General features: G+C 36.9%; 1 long non-coding RNA gene across 11 annotated transcripts in view; it reads left to right on the plus strand.

Annotated features, from left to right (window-relative positions):
- Nucleotides 1-24836, plus strand: part of LOC140636580 (uncharacterized) — a 456565-nt gene that overhangs the window by 351450 nt on the left and 80279 nt on the right. For 9 of the 11 annotated variants that reach the window (XR_012033785.1, XR_012033776.1, XR_012033784.1 and 6 more), the window contains one exon: nucleotides 14274-14968. This is a non-coding gene — a long non-coding RNA (uncharacterized lncRNA). Of the gene's footprint in view, nucleotides 1-14273; nucleotides 16906-22039; nucleotides 22076-22392; nucleotides 23375-24836 lie in introns of those variants that run through there. The other 2 variants (XR_012033777.1, XR_012033782.1) reach the window with 2 other exon arrangements.

A 24836-nucleotide genomic window follows, 5' to 3' on the forward strand; every position in this document is an offset into this window, starting at 1 on the left:
ATATGTAGTCTAAAGTAGGTTATGAAAGACTGAGAAAAATATTTTCCTCCCAGTGAGGACTTAAGTTCTCAGGGCTATGTTTATGCCCAGGCAGGCATATGCACCAGGCTTGTGACTACATATCTTTTATAAATACAACTCATTTCTGACATAAGCTGTCAAAGAATAAGAAGTGTGACCACATTTGTAAGCATGAGAGATTTTTTTGAATTTCGGTAGCCTTGAGAATTCTGTGGTATAAATATGAATCCCTTTCAAATGTGAGACTATTTGAGGTTTTGTTTTGTTTTTTTTTTTTGTTGTTGTTGTTGTTGTTGTTGTTTTGTTTTGTTTTTTTGGTCTTGTCTCTAGAGCTCAGGTAACTTAGTAGTAATGATAGTAGTTCAGTGTTCCGGAGCGTCTTTCTAGAAGATACCTGATAAGTATTCATGAATCAAAAAGACAAGTGGATGAACATTCTCTAATTCATATTTATCAAGAACAATAATTACTACATTTTACATATCCATTTTGGGATAATGTATGCATGCACAAAAATAAACACAGTTCCAGTTCAATGAATTCTTGTCAGAAGAATGATTTTAAGAATGTAAGCCAAGCTTTTGCCTGTTATTAACTGAACTCCTTCATTAAGTAACAAGGGAAGAAGGCATTCAAAGCATATTTTGTGAAGAGAAATGATTTCATCACAATGAATAGTTTTTCCACAGTTGCTCAACCAGATCAGGAGAAAAGCTTTGCATTTTACCTGCAAGTATCTGTTTAGAAAAGTATAGAAAAAGCTTACATTTGCAGAAGTTTCTAAGAACTGAAGTGATTGAAACTTGATTCTTTGTGTGGCACCGCAAACACCATTTCATTCTCAATAAAATGATAAACTTTGTAAGAGTAAGCTTTTTATTTTCCTTATAACAATCTTCCAACTGAAGTCACATCTCTAACTTGAACTTCACATGCAGATCAAACTTTCTCTTTGAAACAGTTGCTGAGGCTTTTTACTCTATCCTTGGAAATGATTAATGTAGTTAGACTCTCCTCCCCCAAATTTGCTCCAGTGTTTTTATATGGTAGAAGAGAAAATTTGCAATAAGAGGGAATGATAAAACTGGACTATGTTTTTAGTGTTGATTTACTTGTGAAAATTTTTTTCTTTTGTCATAGACATTGATGAAAACATTCTACTAAAGCAATAAACCTTACTTGCCCTTACCTAAAGTGAGATATTGGTATTTGTTTCTGATGATGTGATTGTGCTTGACTCTCCCTTCCATGCTATGTGTGTGCATACAAATCCCCAAATCATACAGTATTTTTTTAAGATTTATTTTTTTTGGTGTTTTCCTTAAACTCTTACTTTTAAGCATATACAGTGTACATAAATGAACCTGTTCTATTTCCTCAGCAGTTCTTTCGGGTTATAAATCTGTAGATAATTTACCACAGAACTCTAATTTATGTAGCAGGACGCCTTTATTTTCATAATCTGTATGGTACTTTCAGACATGCTCATGAAAAACAAGCTGGTGATTTACCATCAGCATCTCTGTCTCTTCAGCTGCCTTCTTATTCAGTCTGCTTCATTGGTATCTGGTCCATTCCCTATCCCTGCTCTTGTGTTGCCTGCTCCAGATCCCCTGTGACTGTGGGGATGTTGGCAGAAGATGAAAGAGCAGGTTGGGCAGGTTACCAGTATAGCTATAAATGGAGATGACCAAGGGGAAGAAGGGCTGGAGGTGAGTGAGGGGTGATTAAAAAGAAATGCATCAATCCTGAAGTACAGAGAGAGGAGGCAGGGAGGCATAGATCTGAAATGGACAGACCATGTTAGCTGGCTTCATAAGTCCTAAAAACCAATTAGTCAGAAAATGATGATCTGTTCTGGCAGAAAAACCACGCTTTCCAAGTGTAAGCTTTACAAAACCTTTCATCAGGCCTGATAGAGTTCAATGAATAAAAAGGGGGGAGCAGTGCAGTGGTAGAAATGACAGACCATAAAGGCTGGCCTGAAAGACCCTTTGAAATACTTCTGCTCACAGTGTTATAGAAGCAGGTGAAGGCAAGAAATCAGCAGTTGAAGTCAGTAATTTTTAAGTAGAAGGGTGTTAGAGTGGGTGTATTGATAGGAGGGCTTGAAATACATGCAGCTGGGTAGCATGCTAGGAGGGAAGGGGCTGAGTTTGAGGGTAAGGGGTTTTACACAGGAAACAGGGCAGTGATGAGAACTGGAATCTCAATTCAAGGAAAGGAGTAAAAATTATACATCAAATTCTGCAGGAATATGGCATATTCAAACCAGTCCCAGACACAGGTGGATATCCAAGACTGCAGGGTCATATCTGAATGGACAGGTGCTGGGTAAAGTGTTAGGGGAGCAGGAAAGAAACAGTGGGAACATCAAGCCCAGTGAGGCATCCTGAGAAAAATGAGGCAGAGAGAAGTGAAAAAGTGTCTAGTCCCTGTGAAACAAAGCTAATGGGAATAATGGGGAAATGGGTCCTAATCAGTAGACTGGAATACAGGGCATGTAACTTGGGTAATCCCTTTGTGGCTAAGAGGTTAAGGGGTAAATGGTAAGTCTTACAGTCTTTTTAAATGCGTGGTGAGGGTTCTACTGTCTCTTAGCGTCTCCAAAGCACTTGGCAGTTCATGTCTAATGTCTGGACCTGCAGAGACTTTCCAAGACATAGCCCTATAGCAGTATTGCTCGTTAGTTCCAGGCTAGGGTAGAGTGTGTGCAGATGTCTAATTTTCTAGGCCAAGTAACTGGGATCAGGGTGGCTTGGACTCAAAGACTATATTCTACACAGGACAAGTTAGAGTTGATAAGTGAATACATGAGGATAACTCAGTAATGATTTTCAAGTTAAAAACTTTAGAGTGGACTCTGCTGGTTTCCATCTATAACCTTAGTATGGTGCTAGTATTAACTCATAAAAATACAAAATTAAAGTAGATAATGAGTAGATCTAGAAAAATGTGATAATTTGTCATTAAGCAGTGGACAGTTTGGATTCCATCTTTATTTGATTCAACCACTGCTGTCCAAGACTTGGCTGTGGCTAGGCAAGTTTTTAGATCAGCAGCACCACAATCCTTATTTCATCTGTGACACTAGGACTAATAGGTGGTAAAATTATTTTCATGGGGAAATATGAAAAAAAGACATGAAATTTTTATGATTTTTAACGGCCTTTCAAATTCTTAATTACTATGGATAAATAAAACTCTCTGAATTCCAGCTCTCGTGGTTTATGTGATTATTTAAATAGTTAAAAATGGAGAAAAACAGCAGGGGAGTTAATTTTCTGCAGATTTCCATATGTTTGTGAATAGAGCTGTCCTTCGTATCAGAAGAAAACAGGATTTTCTGTTGAGGCATTCTAAAGAATAGGGAAGGGGGTCGGTGAGGGGAACTGAAATATCAGTACATCTCTCTACAAAATGATTTAGGCAGAGCTTTCCTTTTTCTCTATGGTTGAGTTTCATTTATTCTGTACACTTTTGAACTAAAGTTCAACAGGTACTTTTGGAAGTTGCCTTAGATGTGTCAATCATTGCATTGTTCCCTTAAGAGAAGATGAAGACTCTCATTTCTTGGAAGAATGAACTTATTCCCATTGTATGTAATCTATAACTAGAGGAAAATTTGGCCACTGGCACAATCATTCACCAAGCACTCTCTTGTCTGTGAGGGTCTGGTAGGACATGTTAGTCTGGATAGAGAAGACATTTCCCATTGAAGAGGATGGACAGATCTCAGCATACCAGAGGATGTGCTGAAGAAAGGGGAAATTCCAAATAGGCCCTCTTAATTGATCCAGTTAGTACATCTTTTTCTTTCTTTCTTTCTTTCTTTCTTTCTTTCTTTCTTTCTTTCTTTCTTTCTTTCTTTCTTTCTTTCTCTTTCTTTCTTTCTTTCTTTCTTTTTTTTTGTTTTGTTTTCTTTCCTTTTTTTCTTTTCTCTTTTTTTTTTTTCTTTTTATTTACTTTGGTATTCCAACTTGCAACTGTGTTTTTTTTTTCTTTCTTACCTTCTTTGCTGATCGATTTTGTTAGGTAAGCCCTCAAATTCTTCCAATGTTCAGCCTGTCAGGAACTTTACTTTCATGACTCTATTCCATTCTGTGGCAAAGTCATGTTCTCCTCAGTGGCAAAGTCACTTCCCACATGTTTGTAACCCTTTTAATCAGTGAAATATTAAATCTGTCAGAATTTTAGAGATGGAATTCACTTGCCAAGGATATTTTAGCTGTGCTATGTAAATATGTCAATATTATTGAGATTACATATAACATGGAGGTGTCAAGGAGTACACGAACCAAAATAACTATATATTTTTAATTTTAGGGAAAATGTTTGCAAAATTAGAATCATTTGTGAACCAAAGAAGGGCATAGTATAATTTGTAGATAGTCACCCCTAAATCATGAAGAGGATTTGTGTAGGCTGATTTCAATGGACTGTGTGTTAAGTGATGCTGAAAGATTACTGGTTTTTGTAGTAGACACTGCAGTGATTCCACAAGTTCAGTTGTTGAAAAGGACTCACCAAACTTAACAGAACATACTTACATAGGATTTTTATTTACAAATAAATAGTATGATGCAGCAAGAGAAAGAAAAACAGGCATGTATGGGGGGTCGGTGAAGAGGGAGGATCTGTTAGACATCCAGGTACAAGCTTTGTGGGGCTTTTATTCACTCAAGGGATACACTTGGCTCTGAATTAAGATCTGTATAACATTTATAGCTGTCCAGTCACATAGTCATGGAGTCAAGCCAGGCTGGCTAACAAGTTACACCAGAAAAACCATCAGTAAACAAAGTGGAAGGCTTTTCAGGAGAGTTTTGGACTTTAAACTGCACATCATAAATCCCATTGCATCTTTCTGAGCCAAAGGTCAAAGCTGACATCCCAAATCCCCAGAGATAAAGTTAGGCCTTTCCAGGTTCAATTGTAAATTAACTGTGTCCTATCTGGATACTTCCTCAGGGGACAATATCAGGGAAGAGACATTTGAATATATATTTAATACTATTAGGTCTAAATTCTCCCAGGGAAGAAAAGAAGGAAAATTCTTGAGTTGGAAACTGAGTGAGAACTAGAATGTGGGCCAACTGTAATTAATGTCCATATTTTCCCCAGTAACCTCTACTCCTTTAGAATAAATATGCTTTCCTTATAAGCATAAAACTGGTTGTGTCAGATGGGCCTGTGTTGGAAACCCAGAAAGAAACTTTCACCACTATTATACTCAAAAGTTGTAAAAAGTCATTTACAGAACAAAATATGTATTGCTTTTACTAATAATTCCATATTATATTAATAAAAATGCCTTATTTTATTAGTGAAATTTCATTATCATTAAGTAATTCAAGTGAAAACTTGAGAGGCAATAGTAGATGTTTAGGGAAAACCTTCTACTGTTGCAAGGATGGGGAATATGTGAAATAAGTAAAGTTTGTTTGAAGTCCTCTCCAAATCCCCCTTCCTCTCTACACCCTCCTCACCTTCTCAGGAGCCACGGACAATAGGACAGGGAATGCTTTTAGGGTCTCTTTTGAGGAGAAGAACAATCTGATGGAGTAGCACTATTTAGATAATGGTGTGAGGCACTTGATCTGTTACTTTTGCAGGGGTATTTGTGTTCTTCGGTAGGACACAGAATGGAGGAAAATGCACAAGGAGGCCAAGAATCAAAGACTTGTAGAATTTCTTGTGAAAACAATTAGGGACAACATGTGATAGAATGAATCTCTGGACAGTTTTCCTGGTGCCCCTAACTTAGACCATTACCTATTCCAGTTACTTCTGGATGAAAATGAATTGAGTATCTTGAAATAAAACTGTGGATTCCTAAGGCCCAGGCAACGTGACCGAGTTCAAAGACTTCATTTTTTTTTAAAGATTTTATTTATTTATTCATGAGAGACCTAGAGAGAGAGGCAGAGATGAAGGCAGAGGGAGAAGCAGGCTCCCTGTGGGGAGCTTGATGCAGGGCTTGATCCCAAGACTCCAGGATCATGCCCTGAGCCAAAGGTAGACACTCAACCACTGAGCCACCCAGGCTCCCCTCAAAGGCTTTATTTTTAGGTCCAAACGAATTGATCTCCTACTCAAAAAACAAAACAACAAAAACCAAAGAAACCAAAAAGAGGATGCTGGACTATTTTTCTGAAGACATAATGGTCGAATGTGTCTTTGATCCTTATTTTCTAAAAATTCATCCTTTGCCCTATCAGTTTTATAAAAAATGATATGTTTTAAAAGAAAATAGAAATTAGATGATAGTTTTTAAATTATATTTAGCACCACAACTTGTAATAAAGCAAATATCCTCTATTCTTGAATTAGGATCTCTATTATGAATAGTACACTGAATGTGTATATACAGACATATGCACAAGATGGAGTTGTTTGAGCATTTTCATTCTCCTTAGAACTTTTGAAGAACTCAACTCTTAGAGATTTTGTCCTGTGAGATATATAGCCTCACACAAATCTGGGACATCTTCAGTGAATTTCTGGAAGACAAATGGTTTATTTTTAGGAAGGAGAAGTCTGTCACTGAGTTACAACCTTGAAAACAAGGAGGGAGAGGAAAATAGACTGCCCGGAATAGTTGTCATCAACATGTGTATTTGGGATAATGACGTGAGCATTTTTACTTCTGAGTATGTTGCTTTTCTACCCCCTCAGCTTTTTCTGGACAAGCAGATAAATGGTCTGTTTAGAATCACATCACATTAGAAATGGACAAGATTGTAAGATCATGGTTTGACCAGCAGTCCAGGTGAGGGAATTCAGACTTCCACTAGGAGCCCGCTGAAAAGATAATAAACAGTCTACAAAGGTATATTTTTCTTGGATTGTTTTGGAGAGCAAATCAATAGCCCAGACAAAAGGCAAATGGTAAGAGAAGGGGGCAAAAGTGTTGTCTTAAATCTATAGTTAAAACACCTGACAACCTCAGAATGGTAGAGTGCATTATCGCAGTCCTAGCAAGACCAGAGATCATTAACCGTGTGGTGACTTTAATGCTGCTCATTCTGGGGATGAGAGTGGGCTGGATTATTGAGGACTGGTCAGCTCTTCTGCTGAGGACCTAACTCCTTGTATATTGGTGTCTTGGGCTGAAGAAATAGAGACAGTAGTATTTGGCATCTGTGGGAAAGTGAAGGTTGTCATTCTAGAAGCTAAAATAATTAGCACTCTGGTCCTGTTAATTTATCCAGATTACTCCCATGATGTCAGCTTTGATGCATTTTGCTGTTTTTCATGAAACTTTTCTAATTACATTATCTGAAAGCAGATCACTGCTATGCAAGAGCTACGTTTATTTTGCCTAATGACCCTAGATCTTCGCCCTTTTATGTTGAAATTTGGTTTATATATTTTTTGGTGTTGGAGGCTTAGGATATTAATTAAATACATACATTCATAAATTTTCATGTCAGACGCGAGAGATTCCAAACTGGTGGACCACATGGAATATGGTTTTTTTTGGACATTTTAAACATTGTTTTAGTTTATTGCCAAGGGTTAAATATTAGAAAACTTTACTTAAAAATGCTTTTCTGGCTTAGAAACTCAAATCCCTGGCAGCATTGGGCTCCAATTTCTACATGGTCACAGTCAGCCATCTCTGGACAGCTGCTCTCTCCTGTGATCTGGATGGTGTACTCCATACTGCCTCAGATCCTTCCAGACTTGATTGTGCATGGCATATTCCTCAGAAACAGCTCAGATATTATTTATTTGTCTGCATGAAAAAAATAGTTTTTTTAATTTTTAGAGGCATTTGGGACCAGGACATTCACACCAGTTTACATTCTTTGTGTTCTCAATGGCCAAGTTCTGACCTAGTAGCTACAGAACTGCCCTAATGAATGAGTCTATGTGTCACAATATCTGCATTCTTTTACCACCTAGAAATTCTGTTTTCTGAGCCATTGTGTAAAATGAGAATGTAGAAAAGAGAAAATTTTCTACTACTTTATTTGTGTGTAATGAGTGTGTCAGGGGTCTCCATAAACCCACTCAGGTTTGGTGATATACAGGGAAGACTCAGAGGGCTCGTAGCTAAGATTTATTCAGCAAAAAGATACAAGGAAAAATTAGCAAAGGGAAAAGGCATGTGGGATAAACTTTGAGCTACAAACCTTGAGGAGTCCTGTCTCCATGAAGTCACATAAGTCATGCTTAATTTCTCCAGCATTTTCACCACATTGTGACAGCACTTATAAAATGTTGAGTGTCAGGAAGAGTCTTAAGGCCCAGGAATTTTACCAGGGATTGGTTGTATGCCATCTATCTAGCATATACTAAAATTTCAAACTCCCAGAAGGTAGGTGAGCATTTAGCATAAGCCACATTGTTTACACAGTCTAGAAGACAAACCACCATTATTGGGTAAGGAACAGTGAGGCCACTCCTGAAATTAAAGTTCCCAGATGGCAGCCAAGAGTCAACCTTGTAAGTAGGTTTTTTGAAGGATGACCATCAGGGCTGCTGTTTAACTCTTCTGTGCAATGAGAAATACTAAGTCATTCTTTTCTTATAAGCATATACCTAATAGTTGTTTGTTATTCAATGGTAGAAACCACCCAGATAATAATTCTGATCTGTTTCCTTTGGTAGACAGCTAGCTATGGACAATGTTTTGAGGTGAATCCTATCATTTATCTCTGAGAACTTTACTAGTCATTAAACAAAAAAACCTGTCTCAGACTGAACTGTTTGATTACTAAGTCATTCACTTAGTGCATGCAACTCCTATTAAGCACAAGGTCCTTGGGATATAAAATCTCTGCTTTCATGGAATGATAGTTTATAGTGAGCAGAGAGACATTAAGTAAAATACATAAAAGGTTAGAAGATAATGCTATAGGGGGGAAAGAAACAGGTTAGGTAACATCAGGACAATCAGGGCTTGTGCTTGTGTTGGGGGCAGAATTAGTCAGGGTGGGCCTTGCCAAAAGGGAGATTTTGGAGTAAAGATTTAAAGGAGGTTAGTGGGACAGAAAGATTAATATATCTATTAATATGCAGACCATTTCAGGAAGACCAAAAAGATACCACCAGAGCTCTCTGGTGGGAGACAGAACAGAAATCAGAAACAACCAGGAGGTAAGTATAGTTGGAGCAGAGTGAGCAAAGGGAATGGTGAGAGATAAGAGCAGAAAGGTAATGGAGGCCCAAAGTATGTAGAGCGTGAATCCATTCTAGGCATTTTGGATTTTAATGCGAAAAAAATGGGGGACCATTGCAGGATTTTAAACAAGGAAGTGATATAATTATTTTTTGGTATGTAGGACATGCAGAAAATCACTGAATTTTCACAAAATAAACTCACCAGCATAATCAGCATTCAGATCAAGAAAAAAGCTCTTGCTAGACCCTGTAGGCCTTCCCTTCTGCCACTTACCAGTCACTGCTCCCCACCAAGGAAAATCTCTATCTTGACTTCTAACACCAAACACTAGCTTTATGGGAAAAAAAACAAAACAAATCCACCCACTAATTATGTACTCTTGTATGTGTATCTGCCATATTTTGTTTAATACATCTGTGAATTGTATTTGTAGATACTACAATCTTTTTCTTTTAAAGATTTTATTTACTTATTTGAGAGATTGAGAGAGAGAGAGAGAGAGAAAGTGAGCACAAGCAGGGGGAGCAGCAGAAGCAGAGGGAGAAGCAGGCCCCCCACTGAGCAGGGAACCTTATGTGGGGCTCAGTCTCAGGACCCTGGGATCAAGACCCAATCCAAAGGCAGATGCTTAACCAGCTGAGCCACCCAGATGCCCCTAGATCCTACATTCTTATTATTGGCTAATATCTTATTGTATGATGATGACACAGTTTAACCATTCTCCTGTGATAAACATTTGATTTGCTGCAGTTTCTTGATATAATACATAGTTCTTATGAACATTTCTATACATCTTCCAATGTTTCTGTATAAGCACTTTTTAAAATTTCATGTGTACTTAAGAGTGGAATTACTGGGTCACAGAGTATGCTATGTTCAAATTTAGTAGATACTGCTAAAGAGTTTGCCAAAGTGATTATACCAATTTACATGTCTATCAGCAAGATTTGGATTCTAACTATTCCATTCCTTGCCAATACTTGGAACTGTCTTTATTTTACTTTTTAGTCATTCTGGTGCATGTGGAATATAATTGCATTGTGGCTTTAATCATCATCTTTTTTACTGGCTAGAAATTTGAGAACCTTTTATAAGGTTAATAGCCATTTAGATGTCCTCTTTGTGATGTACCTGTTCAAGTCTTTTTGTCCATTTTTTTATTGGTTTGTTTTTTTCATATTGATTTAGAGGAATAATTTTAATATTTTATTTAATTTTAATTAAAAATATTTTATTTATTAATGAGAGACAGAGAGAGAGAGGCAGAGACACAGGCAGAGGGAGAAGCAGGCTCCCTGCAGGGAAACAGATGCGAGACTCAATCCCAGGACCCAGGGATCATGACCAGAGCCAAAGGCAGATGTTCAACTACTGAGCCACCCAGGTGCCCCAAATTTCAATATTTTAGATAGGGATCTGTGATAGGTAGGTTAATGGCTTCCAAAAAATGTCCACATTTGAGTCGTTGGCATATGTGAATATGTTACTTCTCATGAAAAGAGGGACTTTGCAGACATGATTAAGGTTAAAAAGCTTGAGATAGAGAGATGCTGGATTATCAAGATGGCCCCAGTGTAATTATGAGTTTTTCGAAGAATAAGAGGAAAGCAGAAGAAGGGATCAGAGAGGTAATATAAAAAGGGTTTGAACCCACCATTGCTGGCTTTAAAGATGGAATAAGGGGGCCATGAGCCAAAGAATGTGTCAGCCTTAAGAAGATGCACATGGCTCTCAGCTGACAGCAAGGAAATGTGAATGTTGATCCTACAACCACAAGCAACTTTATTTTGCCCACAACCCAAACGAACAAGGAAATGAATCCTTAGATCCTCCAGAATGAATCATAGTGTCACTGATAACTTGATTTTAGCCCAGTGGGAGCCATGTCCAAATCCTGACCTATAGAACTGTGAGAAATGAGTTTGTGTTGTTAAGCTGCCAGATTTTTGGTAATTCATGAAGGTAGCTACATAAAATTAATGGAAAGTCTATTGTAGTAAAAATTTATTGCAAATATCTTATTATGTGGCTTGCTTTATCACTACTTTATAGCTGTGATTTTAACAGAAGTTCTCAATATTTTTTTAGTCAAGTACTTCTTGAATGCAAAGATCGGTGCTAGATTCTTTTTTCTCCAGCTTTATTAAGATAAAATGGATATATAATATTTTATAACTTGAAGACATATAACATAATGATGCAGTATACATATATATTGTGAAATGATTACCACAGAAGGTAATTAACGTATGCATCACCTCACATTGTTGCTATTTACTGTGTGTGTGGTGAGAGCTTCTAATATCTACAGTTAGCAACTTTTAAGTATATAATATAGTATTGTTAACTATAGTCACCATACTGTATGTTAGATTCCCAGACTTACTCATTTTATAACTAAACAATGAGGAAAATGTTTTGCACCCAAGTTAAGAAAGTATTTAAAGAAGTCCCGAGGGAGTGATTAAATTTGTCAAATGCTGAGGCTATGCTGAGCAAGATGAGGACCAAGATTAACTATGAGAGTTAGCAATATGGAAATCCTTGGTCAACTTTATACTAAGTAGTTTTAGTGGAGAGGTAGAGGACAAAAGCCAGATGAAGAATGGAAGAATGAGATGGAAGGATTGCCAAGGCTGAATATGGACAATTTTGGAGGCATTTTGTTCCAAAGAGACTAAGAAATGGGAGAGTAGTGATGGGGATAGTGGGATTAAATATTTTTAAGATGGGAGAAAAACAGGATGCTTTGTATCATAAAGAAATGATCAAGAAGAAAGAAATGGGTGCAGTAAGAGAGAGGCAAGACTTGATGGAGCATGCTCTTGTATTGGTAAGACGGTGAGGGATCTAGTAATTGTCTCTTTTCTCTCCTACATCATTGTATGCAGTGAAATTCCTTAGAACTCTAACATAGCTTTGCTTTCAAAATAATAAAATGATTATTAATAGTGAAAGTTAGAGATACTATAATACACATTTTTCAGATGAAACTGAGAAATACTCTAAAGTCTCACTTTCTTTGACTAGTAACATCAAAATTTAGAATGTAGAGTAAAGCAAAGGATAAGTGAAAGAAATACCTGAGTAGCAAATAAATAGCTCATGTATTTTAAGTAAGAGAACCTTAGTGTCATTACACCAAGTTCTTTTATATAAACTGAAGAAGCAGATTTACCAGAAAACACAGTGACAACAGGAAAGAGTGACAGAAATTAACAGAAGAACTAGATAAAACAAATTTTGGAAAATCAAGTAAGTTCTTCTAAATAGATTTAACCTATCTATAATTTAGCTAATAGGGCTTATTAGTTTGAAGTCAGATAGTACGGAGGTAAATAGCTCTACAAACCCCCACAACTACTAAAGTTGCCATACTTTGCTACAGTTCAGGAAGTGTGCCTAATGAGATTATGTTCTTTTATCAATATATGGCAATACACAATAGAAAATTTTCAGCAGAGAATTTGTAACAAAACTAAAACATACTTGTGCATAAAGGGCTTAAAAGTACTGACCTGAAAATGTTGCTTAATGATTTAGTTCACAAAATTTATTTCCTGTCATTCCTGATAAATGAAGCATTAATGCCTACATACAGATAAATATATCAAGATCTGACCATCTCTAACATAACTAGACAAGCATATCCCAGGATGTGTGTTTTAAAATCATTGAAAGACAAGCATATTGATCATAGAATAGTAGACTGTTAGAAAGGACCCCAGAGTTTATGTAATCCATGTTGTATCTTCTTAAATGTGCAAAGTTCACAATATGTGAGTAATGGACATGTGTTTCTTTTTACCTTTCTAAACTTCTATATGCATGTCTCATTGAAAAAAGAACTATATTTTCCCTATATATTTTATTTATTATGATAAAACATTTTCAGACCACCAATTATAGATAACAAAGAATTGAATTTTGAAGTAATTTTTATTCTATAATTATTATTTTATAATAACTGGAAAGAGAAACTCAGATAGTGTAGGGTCAGTATGAAACACAGATCATAAAAACGAAAGCACTGGAAATTTGCCCTATTCTAGCCACTTTGAATAAGAATTTTTGTTTGGGGTATCCCTGGGTGGCGTAGCGGTTTGGCGCCTGCCTTTGGCCCAGGGCGCGATCCTGGAGACCCGGGATCGAATCCCACGTTGGGCTCCCGGTGCATGGAGCCTGCTTCTCCCTCTGCCTGTGTCTCTGCCTCTCTCTCTCTCTCTGTTACTATCATAAATAAATAAAAATTAAAAAAAAAAAGAATTTTTGTTTGGGATAAATGTGTCAGAAGACAAAAGGAAAAGAACTAAACACATTTAACAGATAAGTAATGTTTAGCTGGAGCCACAGAGAAAAAAGGGTATGAAGAAGCTGTTCTTATGTGGATTAGGTAGCAGTAAATCACTTGGAGAGAAATTCTTCTAAACAGGTCATTGAAATAAAGGAAATGATTGTATAAATATGCAAACTCATGCTTTTGACCAAGAACTTAATTTATAAATGCTTTATTGGAGGGTCATGGACAGTGTTTAATTAAGTGTGTATATATATATATATATGTACATATATACATATATGAAAGAAGAATAAAATATTTTAATATGTATAAAAAGATTAATCAATAATGAGTTTAAGATAATGAGGTAAGAAATACCAGGAATCTCTCTCCCCAACTACATAACAATTGCACTGCCTGAATCTGTCTGATATAACTATTTTGGAACTCTGGGGTCTATTGAAAGTTTGCAACTTCCAGGAGTGGGGTTGAGCAGTAAATTGCAGTTAATTTTCATCAATTTTGGTTCTTAGTACAATAGCAACTATCCATTCTTCCACCCAACTCCAATGGCAGGCAACTGTGTACATTTTCTGGGAGCAATATACAGTTTGAAGGATCTGGCAGCGGCCAGGGCGGGGGGCGGGGTGCACATTGTTCTCCAGACACTGGAGATCTGTGCTATTGCTGCTTCTGATCGCAGAGATGCAGACAAAGAAGCAAGCCACCATTGTTGTACCTCCCCACATGATTGCAAGCCCCTCTCCACTCCAGCTCAAGTGACTTCCAAAGGATATAAAGGAAGACTTAAATCTCATTTTCCTCTTTTTCACCCTCTAGGAGCTAAACATAAAGATTAGGACATTCAAAAACAACTGCATATCTACAAGGAAAAACAACTACAAGATCTACAGGGAAAATTAGAAAGTGACTGCACACGCCCAGAGAAAAGTACAGGCTCAGAAAAAACCTGAGAAGACCTTAAATTTACACTTTAGGCTTATCATTGGCAACGAGGGATAACATACAGCAGTTACAAAAACCCAAAACAATAAAAACAATAACAAAAACAGCAGATCCTGGCGATAGAGAGAACCTGATCTTCAGACTTATCACATTATAAGAAATCAAATGTCTAGTTTTCAATAAAAATAAATTACAAGGCATGCAAAGAAACAGGAAAGTAAGGCTTGTTTAAATGAAAAAAAAAATCAATAGAAATTTTCACTGAAAAAGACCTGATCACAGATATACTAGACAAAGACTTTAAAACAACTACTCTAAAGATGCTCAGAGAACTAAAGGAAGATGTGGATAAAGTCAAGTAAACAATGTGTGAACAAAATGGAAATATCAATAAAGGGATAGAAAACCTAAAAAAGAAAAAAAAAAAAAACCCAAAGCTGAAAAGTACAATATTTAAATGAAGAATTTCATATCCATTAAAAGGACTCGGATTCAAAGGTAGATTTGATCAGGCAGGAGAAAGAATCTGTAAACTAGTCTGTAGGACAATGGATATTGAGGAACAGAAAGATTAAGAAAATCAAACAACCCACGGGAGCTATAAGGCACCATCAAGTGGATCAACAATACATGTTATGGGAATACCAGAAGGAAAAGAGAGAAAGAGGCAGAGCATCTTAGAAGAAAGAATGGCTTGTCATTTCCCAAATTTGATGAAAAACATGAATTTAGACACCCAAGAAATTCAATAAACTCCAAGATGAACTTAAAGAGACCTACATAAGACACATTATACTCAAACTTCTGAAAGGCAAAGATGAGAAGATTTTGAAAGCAGCAAGAATGAATTGACTCATCACATGCAAGGGACCATCAGTGAGATTATCAGATTTCTCATCAAAAAGTTTGGAAGCCAGTAGACAATGGGCTGATATTTTCAGAGTGCAAAGGAAAACACCACATCCTATAGCTGGCAAATTGTCTTTTAAAAGCGAGGGCAAAATCAGGACATTCTCAGATAAACAAAAGCTAGAAAGGTTTCATTACCACTATACCTGCCCTGCAAAAAATACTCAAGGGAGTCATGTCAGAGTGAAACAAAAGGACACTACACAGCAACTGGAAGCCAAATGAAGAAATAAAGATCTAAATAAGGGTAGAGATGTGGGCAATTATAAAAAAGCTAGTATTGTAACAATGGTTTATAACTATTTTTTGTTTTCTTCATGATTTAAGATACTGATGTTTAAAGAATTCATGGTTTTAGACACACAAAAGATGTAATATACAAAACCAACATGGAAAAATCAGTTGACTTTCCATACACTAACAATGAACAATATGAGAAGGAAATTATAAAAATAATTTCATCTATATACACAAGCGTAAAAATATAATACTTAGGCTTTAACTGATGACGTTTATGACCTATACAATGAAAATTCCAAAGCATTGCTGAAAGAAATTATTATTTTTTTTTATGCTGAAAGAAATTAAAGAAGAAACAAATGGGTACACATCCCATATTCATGGAATGGAAAACTTGATATTATTAGGTTGTCAGTACTACTTGCAAAGGATTTACAGATTCAATGCAATTCCAATCAAAATTCTAATGACATTTCTTATAAAAATAGAGAAACCTCTCCTAAAATTTCTGTGGAATATCGGGAGACTCCAGATAGCCAAAACAATCTTGAAAAAGAACAATGCTAGAGGTCTCAGTTTCTGATTTCAAAACTAACAAAGCCATAATAATTAAAACAGTATAGTACTGGCATAAAAAACAGACATATAGACTAATGGAATAGAGTTTCAAGGTCAGAAATAAGTCCTTACATATATGGGCAAATGATTTTTGACAAGGGTTCCAAGACCATTCAAAGGGTTAAGGACAGTTTTTTCAGCTAGGGTGCTAGGGAAAGTATAGTATATACATACAATAGAATATTATTCTTGCTTAAAAAGGATGGAAATTCTGATGCACTGATATGAAGGACCTTGAGGACATTATGTGAAATAAACCAGTCACACACACAAAATAAATACTGTATGATTCTACTTATATTAGATGCTTAGAGTAGTCAAATTCATAAAAAGAAAGTAAAATGCTGATTGCTGGGGAATGAGGAAATGAGCTGTTTAATGGGTAGAGTATTGCCATTCCTGGAAATGGATGGTGGTGAAAGTTCTAGACCAATATGAATATATTTACTACCACTGAACTATACATTTAATAACAATCAGGATGGCAAATATTTATGTTCTATGAGTTTTACCACAATCAAAAAGTTGGAGAAAAGATTAATCCAGTAGCAATAACTGGACAAAAGCAGTGTGAAATTGTATTTAATAGAATACATTGTGCTACATGTAGTTCTTCATAATTTCTGCATCTATCTCTCCTAGAGAAAAGGAAGCACTAGCAACCCTTTCACCAGAGTCAAAGGATTCAAAAGTCTTTTTTTTTTTCAGGAAGACACCCTGGATTATCGAAGACCACTAGGTAACTTTTTAAGAGAATGTATCTGGAGATGACTGTTTTTGTTGCCCTCTTTCCTCTTTCAAAATTTCCTGAAATGAACAGAGGCGTTCAAAATCAAATTGTTCCTACCACTACCTTCAAAAAGAAAGTCCCCTTGGAGCTATATCTTCATAGCCCATGACAGTGATGTAAATGGCGGCTCTACCTTTAAAATGCAGGAAACTTGTTTGCACTGTATTTTCTATCCTTGATCCTACTGGGAAGTTGCTTCACAGTTGTGTCAAACTGCAAAGCTCTGGCTTGACTGATGGCCAGACTGAAAAGCACACACACGGTATTTAGTTTGATCCCGAGTGCATAATATCAGGTCTAACTCAGGTTCAAAGTGTCCTTTGTCTTAAATTTACTATTAGCAAAAAAAAAAAAAAAAAAAAAAAAAAAAAAAAAAAAATTACTATTAGCAGTTTCCAATTTAGCACTGCATTTTTTTTCCTTTTGTTAGTCATTTTTAAGGATTGAATACAGGGTTTAACGATAATATAGTTAAGACTGTTCAGCAGTATATAAGAACTTTTTTGCCCCAATGGTGTTAATACCTTCAGTAGTCCCCTGGGAAAAATAGTTTTTCCAAAAAGGATGTCATTACTTAGTGTTTTTTCAGAACCAATTTCCCATCCTCCCAGGAAAATCTCTTTTATTACTTTATTGATGGAAGATTTCTTCCTTCCTTTTTGCTTTAAAGATTTTATTCATTTATTTAAGAGAGAGAGAGAGAAAAAGAGCATGAACATGAGTGATGGAAGGGGCAGAGGGAAAAGGAGACTCCTCCCTGAGCAGGGACCCCACCGCAAGGCTCGATCCCAGGACTCTGCGATCATGTCCTGAAAGCCAAGGCAGACACTCAACCAACTGAGACACTCAGGCACCCCTACTTCTTCCTTTCTTAACCATTCTTCTCTTTCTTAATGTCTTTCCTTTTTTCATTTAATTATTTAATTGGCTAATATACCCATCCATTCAATGATTTATTTTTGCTTAGTTCAACTTAATTTTGTGCTCTTTTTTGCTGAAGGCAACAGAATGGAGTGGTGTCAATGGTGGTAACTGAGAAATTTCTAGAAATAGGATTATACAGGATTTGGGGAAAAATTATACAGCCAGGCATGTACTAGAAGCTACAAGCAATCTTTTAGGCCACTCCTGGAAATTAATATCTCTAATATACCTGCTACTAAACTGCTCATAATGTCTATGTTAAGCAGGTGTTTATTTGGAGAAACATTACAAATTAATATGAATCAAAATCTAGGGCTACCTGTAAAATATTCCAAATCATTCAACATAATTTTAGCATCGTATATAACATCCTTCCACAGTCTGGCCCCAATCTCCCTCAGTCACCATCAGCCTATCCCTGCCCATTTTGATGCTTTAATCAGCTTTTCTAGGGCAGTTGTTCTCAACCAGGGGAGATTTTGTCATTAATTCAGGGGATATGTAACAATGTCTGGAGATATTTTTTTTTTTTTTTTTTGGTTGTCACAACTGAATAAGTTGGGGGGGTGCTATTGGGATGTAGTGAGTAGAGGCCATGGATGGTGCTAAACATGGTAAAATGTACATGACTGCCTCCCACAACAAAGAATTATCCAGCCAAATAAGCCAATAGTGCTGAGGCTGGAAAGTCCCACCGTGGGCCTTTTCACAGGTCATGCCTACCCACCTGCTGAGACATCTTTCCTGTTTTAAGTTACCAAACTTCTAATTGCCTATCTTAGAATTCAGCGCAGGGGGCAGTTTCTCTTTACAATGTTACCCCAAATTGGTTCCTTTGCCCTGTTAATATGCTATAAGAGTGCTTTGCTACTGTTTTTGGTTTTTTTCCCCTCATCCATTTTAAGCCATAACTTAATTCTTTACATTTCTGTCTCCTACACTGGGCTCTAAGCTGCCAGGACAAGGAAATTGTGTCTTAAAAACCTTTGCAACTCCAGTGTTTGCTGCATGGTAGGTGCTTAATAAATGTTTATAAGGAGAATGGAAAAAATAGATGATTAATAATCAAAATACAAACAGTGAGTCCTTGTCAAAGTTCAATTACCCTAACTTCAATAAATAACTCCTGCTACTCCTCTGCTAGCAATCTGAAGCTTCATCTCCATAAATTTCTGAGAAGAGATATTTGAAATAGGGTTCCCAGAGAACCTGCTTATCTATTAAATTGTTAATAAATACTATTTTAACATTTTTAATGGATTCTAACAGGTCAAAGGTATGTTAATGAGAAAGCAAATGTTTTGTCCAGTTGTGCCAGGATGTTTTTTAGCACAGTGTCACTTGACCATGACAAGCCAGGATGCCAAGCTGTGGGGGAAGGTTCACTTAGAGATGTCAAAAGGATCATCTTGTCCAAACAAAACTGTCTCTTTCATTTATTCATGAGAGACACAGAGAGAGGCAGAGACATAGGCAGAGGGAGAAGCAAGTTCTCAGCAGTGAGCTCGATGTGGGGCTCGATCCCAGGACCCTGGGATCACAACCTGAGCTGAAGGCAGATGCTCAACCACTGAGCCACTCAGGTTTTGCATAACTGCAAAACCCTTAGTAGAAGGCGACACTTCCAGGTAGAGGAACTTCTAATCTACTACCCAGGCTGTGCTGAAAACTTACTGGATAGCTTGTGTTTCAACAGTAAGTTGGCATAGGGTTGGGTGAAGCAGTTGAAGTGGAGTCGGTATTTCAGAGAAGGGTCAAATGAATGCCTCTCTGTGGAGAAACATGGGCAAGTATTCTTTATTTGACACTTGAAAGCTGCTTAAAACACAGCATCACTTTTCATTTTGTACCTTCTTGGTATATTTTGAAATTTCTAATAAGGTGAGAATTTTTGTTTTTAAATTTTATCTTTACTTTTGGAAGGAAACTGAAAGACTTATAGGACCAGATAGCAGTAATTACAACAGAGCATAACAAAATATGGGGGAAGAGAAGGATTTCTACCTGGGACTACCACAACAGAAAAATGCCTTCAAACTTAGTAAGGAAGCCCTGGGAAAATTCTTGCTTTGTTATATTAACTAAAGCACACAGCTTTGCCTATTTAAAAAAATTATATTATTTAAGGTATACACATGAGCATGGAGAATTTTTTAAAAAATACTTTATTTATCTATTCATGAGAGTCAAAGAGAGGCAGAGACATGGACAGAGTAGAAGCTGACTCCATGTGGGGAGCCCTATGTGGGACTCAATCCCTGGACCTGGGATTATGCTCTGAACCAAAGGCAGATGCTCAATCACTGAACCATCCAGGTACCCTGAGCACAGAGCAACTTAAAATGCTCATGAAATCACAAGGAAAAAAAGATTTAAAATAAGTGAGAGATCATAGGCAAAAATAGCATGTGTAAAAAAAAAAAAAAAAGTAGGATGAATCAAGGTGGGAGGATCATGTACAACAGACATCTAAAAGCGTGCATAGGACTTCCGGATTTCCAGTAGCAAATGTGAAGAGAGCAGCATGAATTGTTAAACATACCTTAGGATTCATAAAACAAAAACATATGTGTCGCCTACCGAGATGTTGGTGATGATGCTTGCATGTCCATATGAGATAGTAACCAAGGTCCTTAACATCCTCATAGTGAGCCTTAAAGGTGTTCTTCGTGAAGACTTTTCCTGATAGGCTAAAGGCATCACCCAAGACTCTTGTTCAGGGTGGTAACTGCTAATGTTCATGAGTAAGCGGCCCTTTGCTTAAACACTACATTTTGGAGTTTCTTTACAAAAGGAAGCCCTGACTATGTATCGTGGACCATAATGTGTTTCCTTTCCATTTCACACTTCTCCACATATGTTTTGGCTGTTTTCTTTCTTCCATGATTCACCTAATAATTCACCTAATAGTAAGCCCATAGCAGTGATTTGGCAAAAACAGTCCTGAGCTATTGGCTAGATCAGGGGTAGGAATTTAATTTAAAATGCACCAAGCTCTTCTTTATCCTTAATTCTATTCCTTGCCTATAATTTATCAGTTGAGCATGAATCAGGCTGCATCTTGAGTAATCATGGTCCTTTTCCCTGGTATTTGGAATTGAGATGGGAAGAGAGAGGGGTTTTAGCCTCCTTTTTGGAAACTTAACGTGTAAAATAAGCTTACATATTGTCAGGATTAGATATCTTTAACCAGCCTTATGCAACCAAGCAGCAAGGATGATCTGTAGTTACAGCAAATGGTGAATTGTGTATGTGGAGAGAAGCAGATTTAAGAGACATCTCTAAATCCATTGGTGGGGTACCTGGGCGGCTCAGCGGTTGAGCGTCTGCCTTTGGCTCAGGTCGTGATCCCAGAGTACTGTGTCAGGTTCCCTGTGGGGATCCTGCTTCTCCCTCTGCTTATGTCTCTCCCTCTCTCTGAGTTTCTCATGAATAAATAAATAAACTCATAAAAAAAGTCCATTTGTGAGGTCTGATTGTATCCCTGTTCTTTGACTTCCACGAAATACCTGTTGCTTTTAAGAAATGGAAGAAAGAAAAAAAAAGAAAGAAAGAAATGGAAGAAAGAAGGGTTTTATAACTTAAAATCAAATGAGTTGGAATTATTGCAAGTTCCCATAGGCACTTACACTTTTAATTTCTCTTTACCAAGTTTTGCTTGGTTTTGCTGCAGTTGTCCAGGGTTATATTCCCTGACAAGTGCCTGGAGAGCAGCTATTCTACGTCAGTGAATCAGTGCCAAGAAGTATGCTTTAATAACCAGCTAAGTTGGGGGGACCACCCACAGTCTTTTATGAAAATTGAGGTCTCTAACAAGGACATGTAGTTGAATAGAATGCAGCCTCAAATTTGTCCCAACATGTGGAACTTATTCGGAATCTTACTTTGTTTTATCTTAATTTGGAATCTACTTTTAATATTCCTGCCGGGGAGTTACAGAATGAGAAGGTAAAAAAGTCTTTTGGGTGAAGGGAAGTTACAGGATGAGAAGGTAAAAGAGTCTTCTGGGTGAAATTCAAATAGTCTTACCAACTTCAGTGAAAAGCTGTCTTAACTTCTCATCTGACCATTTTCTTAACAGTGATTTGTGAAATGTGTTAACTTGGTTATGTTTTTGAGAACTAAAGCCATGTGTTATTTTTCTTTGCATCTTCCACAGGTGTTTGTACAGCGACTGTAACAAAAGGGGTGCTGGGTAAGAATCTCTGAATGTTCCTTTTTTTTAAAGAACTTTCTAGAAGGTCTTGAATGGACATCAAATATCTTCCAAGGATGCAATAGTTCAGTTTTCCACTCAGTCACATCAAAAACCACTATTACATAGGCAGCACTAGTATATCTTAGGCTTCCCTGCAGGGAGGGGAGTAGGGAAGACCATACTCCAACACACGGGAGCAGAGACACTACAGCTCAGGACCGTTTTTCTGCATCAGAGAGGCTCAAAGGCAGAAAGGGGGAATGCATGTGATTGGCCTGATTTATGTCAGAGGCTACTTCTTTTATACTCTTTAGGGGAGAAGAGCTGAGTTTCCTTCAAAGTAGATGGTTTGGTACCCTTCACCCTGAGTTCATCTTTTAACTAGTGGTCAAGGAATGACCTCCTCTTTCCCCTTAAATCTGTGTATTTTGTATACTTTGGACAAAATGAATATTTGTCCCTCAAAAGGCACATGTCTTAGCCTGGAAAAGAGCTTGAATAAAAAGAGTTTCCATGAGTGTGTAAAATTGTGTAAAATCAAGGCAAGGACTTATCTACGGAAATCTGTACTGTCCTCTACTTAGATTGAGAGTCTACAGCCTTTGTTAGGTTCTTCAAAATTAGTTCAGGCTTCCAGGCTCCTGGGTTCTGAGCAGGTTGGCTGGCCAACCTTTAAACAGGCAAAAAATGAACACAGGACCCCTTGACCTGCTCTCTTTGGCTCAGACGGTGAAGATCATATTTGCTACAGTAAACTCTACCTGTAGAGTTTCCAATTTCCAATGGCATTCTCATGCAAAAGTCTGACTTTATTCTGAAATACCAGTGACATCTATTTAGATAAGGTTCCCCTGCTATGAGGCAAAACTCATTATGATGCAATCACTTTAATCGCGAGCAGATATGGGTTATTAAGTATCAAACTGCGTGTGTTTATTGCTCATTATTATATTTAGAGGTTTAAATAGCTTTCCTGCTTTGAGAGGTAGTTATAAGCTCTCAAATATTTGAAACCGAAACGACTAAATTGTCCATTTATTTCAAGTTCATGATTTTGTTTAGACAGGAGCAAAATGCTTTTCATGTGTAACTTTCCATCAATGGAGTGAATTTTAGGCATGGAAGGGAGAGCAGATAGTTCCTAAATTAGAGTGTCAATGGGTAGAGAGGCAATAGGAAGTTAAAATGTTAAGGCTGATCAGGACCATTCAGTCTAAAACTGCTTTTCGGGAAAATAAAGGGTGAATTTGGGTTTACAAAAAAAAAAAAAAAAAAATCATCTCTGTGGTTGTGAGTGTGTGGAGCCAGGAATCTGGAACTATCTAGACAAAATATGTGAGGCTGCTTTCTTTTTCAGTTGTCAGTATCCAATATTACAAGGAGACATATGTATCAGTCACAATCATAATCATTTAATAATTGCTCTCTTCACTCAGGTAACCTCAGATTTATTTATTTATTATTTTATTTATTTATTCAAGAGAGACACTGAGATGTAGCAGAAGGAGAAGTAGGCTCCTCACAGGGAACCCGATGTGGGATTCGATCCCAGGACTCAGGATCACGCTCTGAGCCAAAAGCAAGTGCTCAACCTCTGAGCCACCCATCAGTTACCCAATCTGAGTAACCTCAGATTTAAAGAAGACAAGGAAAATGAGAGTGATAGACTTCCAAAAATTTGTTATAATTGAATTTAATTAAAACTTTGAGAGATATAGCAAAATATAATAAAAGCCCCATATCAAGCCCAAACTGCTGCGAACCCGTCCCTTGTTTAAAATAATTAATAATAATAATAATAATAATAATAATTATGAGAGTGTACTTCAACAAAATTTCTTTTTTTCTGAAATAAAATAAATAACAATTACAAAGTAAATACTCATTTGAAGACATTTAAAGTCATAACTTTGAAGATTCCAAGACAAGCTTCTAGCATATATGGAACAAAATTAATAATCAGATCATCTTCTGAGATGACACTTCTGGACACAACCATTTCTAGGTATTTTTACCCTCATTGTTGCCCTGGAACGAATTGGAGTCTTTTTTTTTGGAAAATTAAAATGCTGGTGTGTAATTCTGTAATATATTAATTACATTAGGTTTAACTGGGTTTCTTTCAGTCTCCTTTTCTAAGGCTTGTAAAGGGCTTAGGCATTCATAACCATTCTGAGCTGTGAACCGCAGGGAAAAGCTCAGCCCCTTGCCCTCAAGGCCTGTTGAGTTGATGTGTGAGACTGAGAACACACCCGAGAGAACTGTGGCTCCCCCAAGAAGTCTTTACAGTGTGAGAGCTTTGCAGTGAATGGGTTGTGTTAAATGAGAATCCTTCTTTAGCAGGTGGTTCTGAACATTAAATCTTACTCAACCATTCTTATTAAGGGCAAGTCACTCAAGATGAAATTCTCGGAGACAATAACTTATCTGCTTGAACTACTGATAGAAACAAAGTCATTTAAAAGTATCACCAGAAAAAAAAAAATAAAAAATAAAAGTATCACCAGTTGAGTATTTTCTTTTCTTTTTTTTAATAAGGAAACTTTGCTGAGGTTTATTAAATTTTCTTTCTACATGTAACACCTTATTACCTTGAGAAGCTATATAAAATGCATTTCTAGCTGGTGGGAGCAGTTAGGCCCTCCCTAAACACCCCTTCCGCGAAATAAAGTGCTTGAATATATAGGAATCTAAGAGCTGTGTTTAACTCCTATAGCCCAAAAGACCCAAGTGCTCAAAATTATTTGAAAATAATAAT

This window comes from Canis lupus, chromosome 7 (assembly GCF_048164855.1).
Source record: "Canis lupus baileyi chromosome 7, mCanLup2.hap1, whole genome shotgun sequence".
Taxonomy (NCBI): Eukaryota; Metazoa; Chordata; class Mammalia; order Carnivora; family Canidae; genus Canis; species Canis lupus.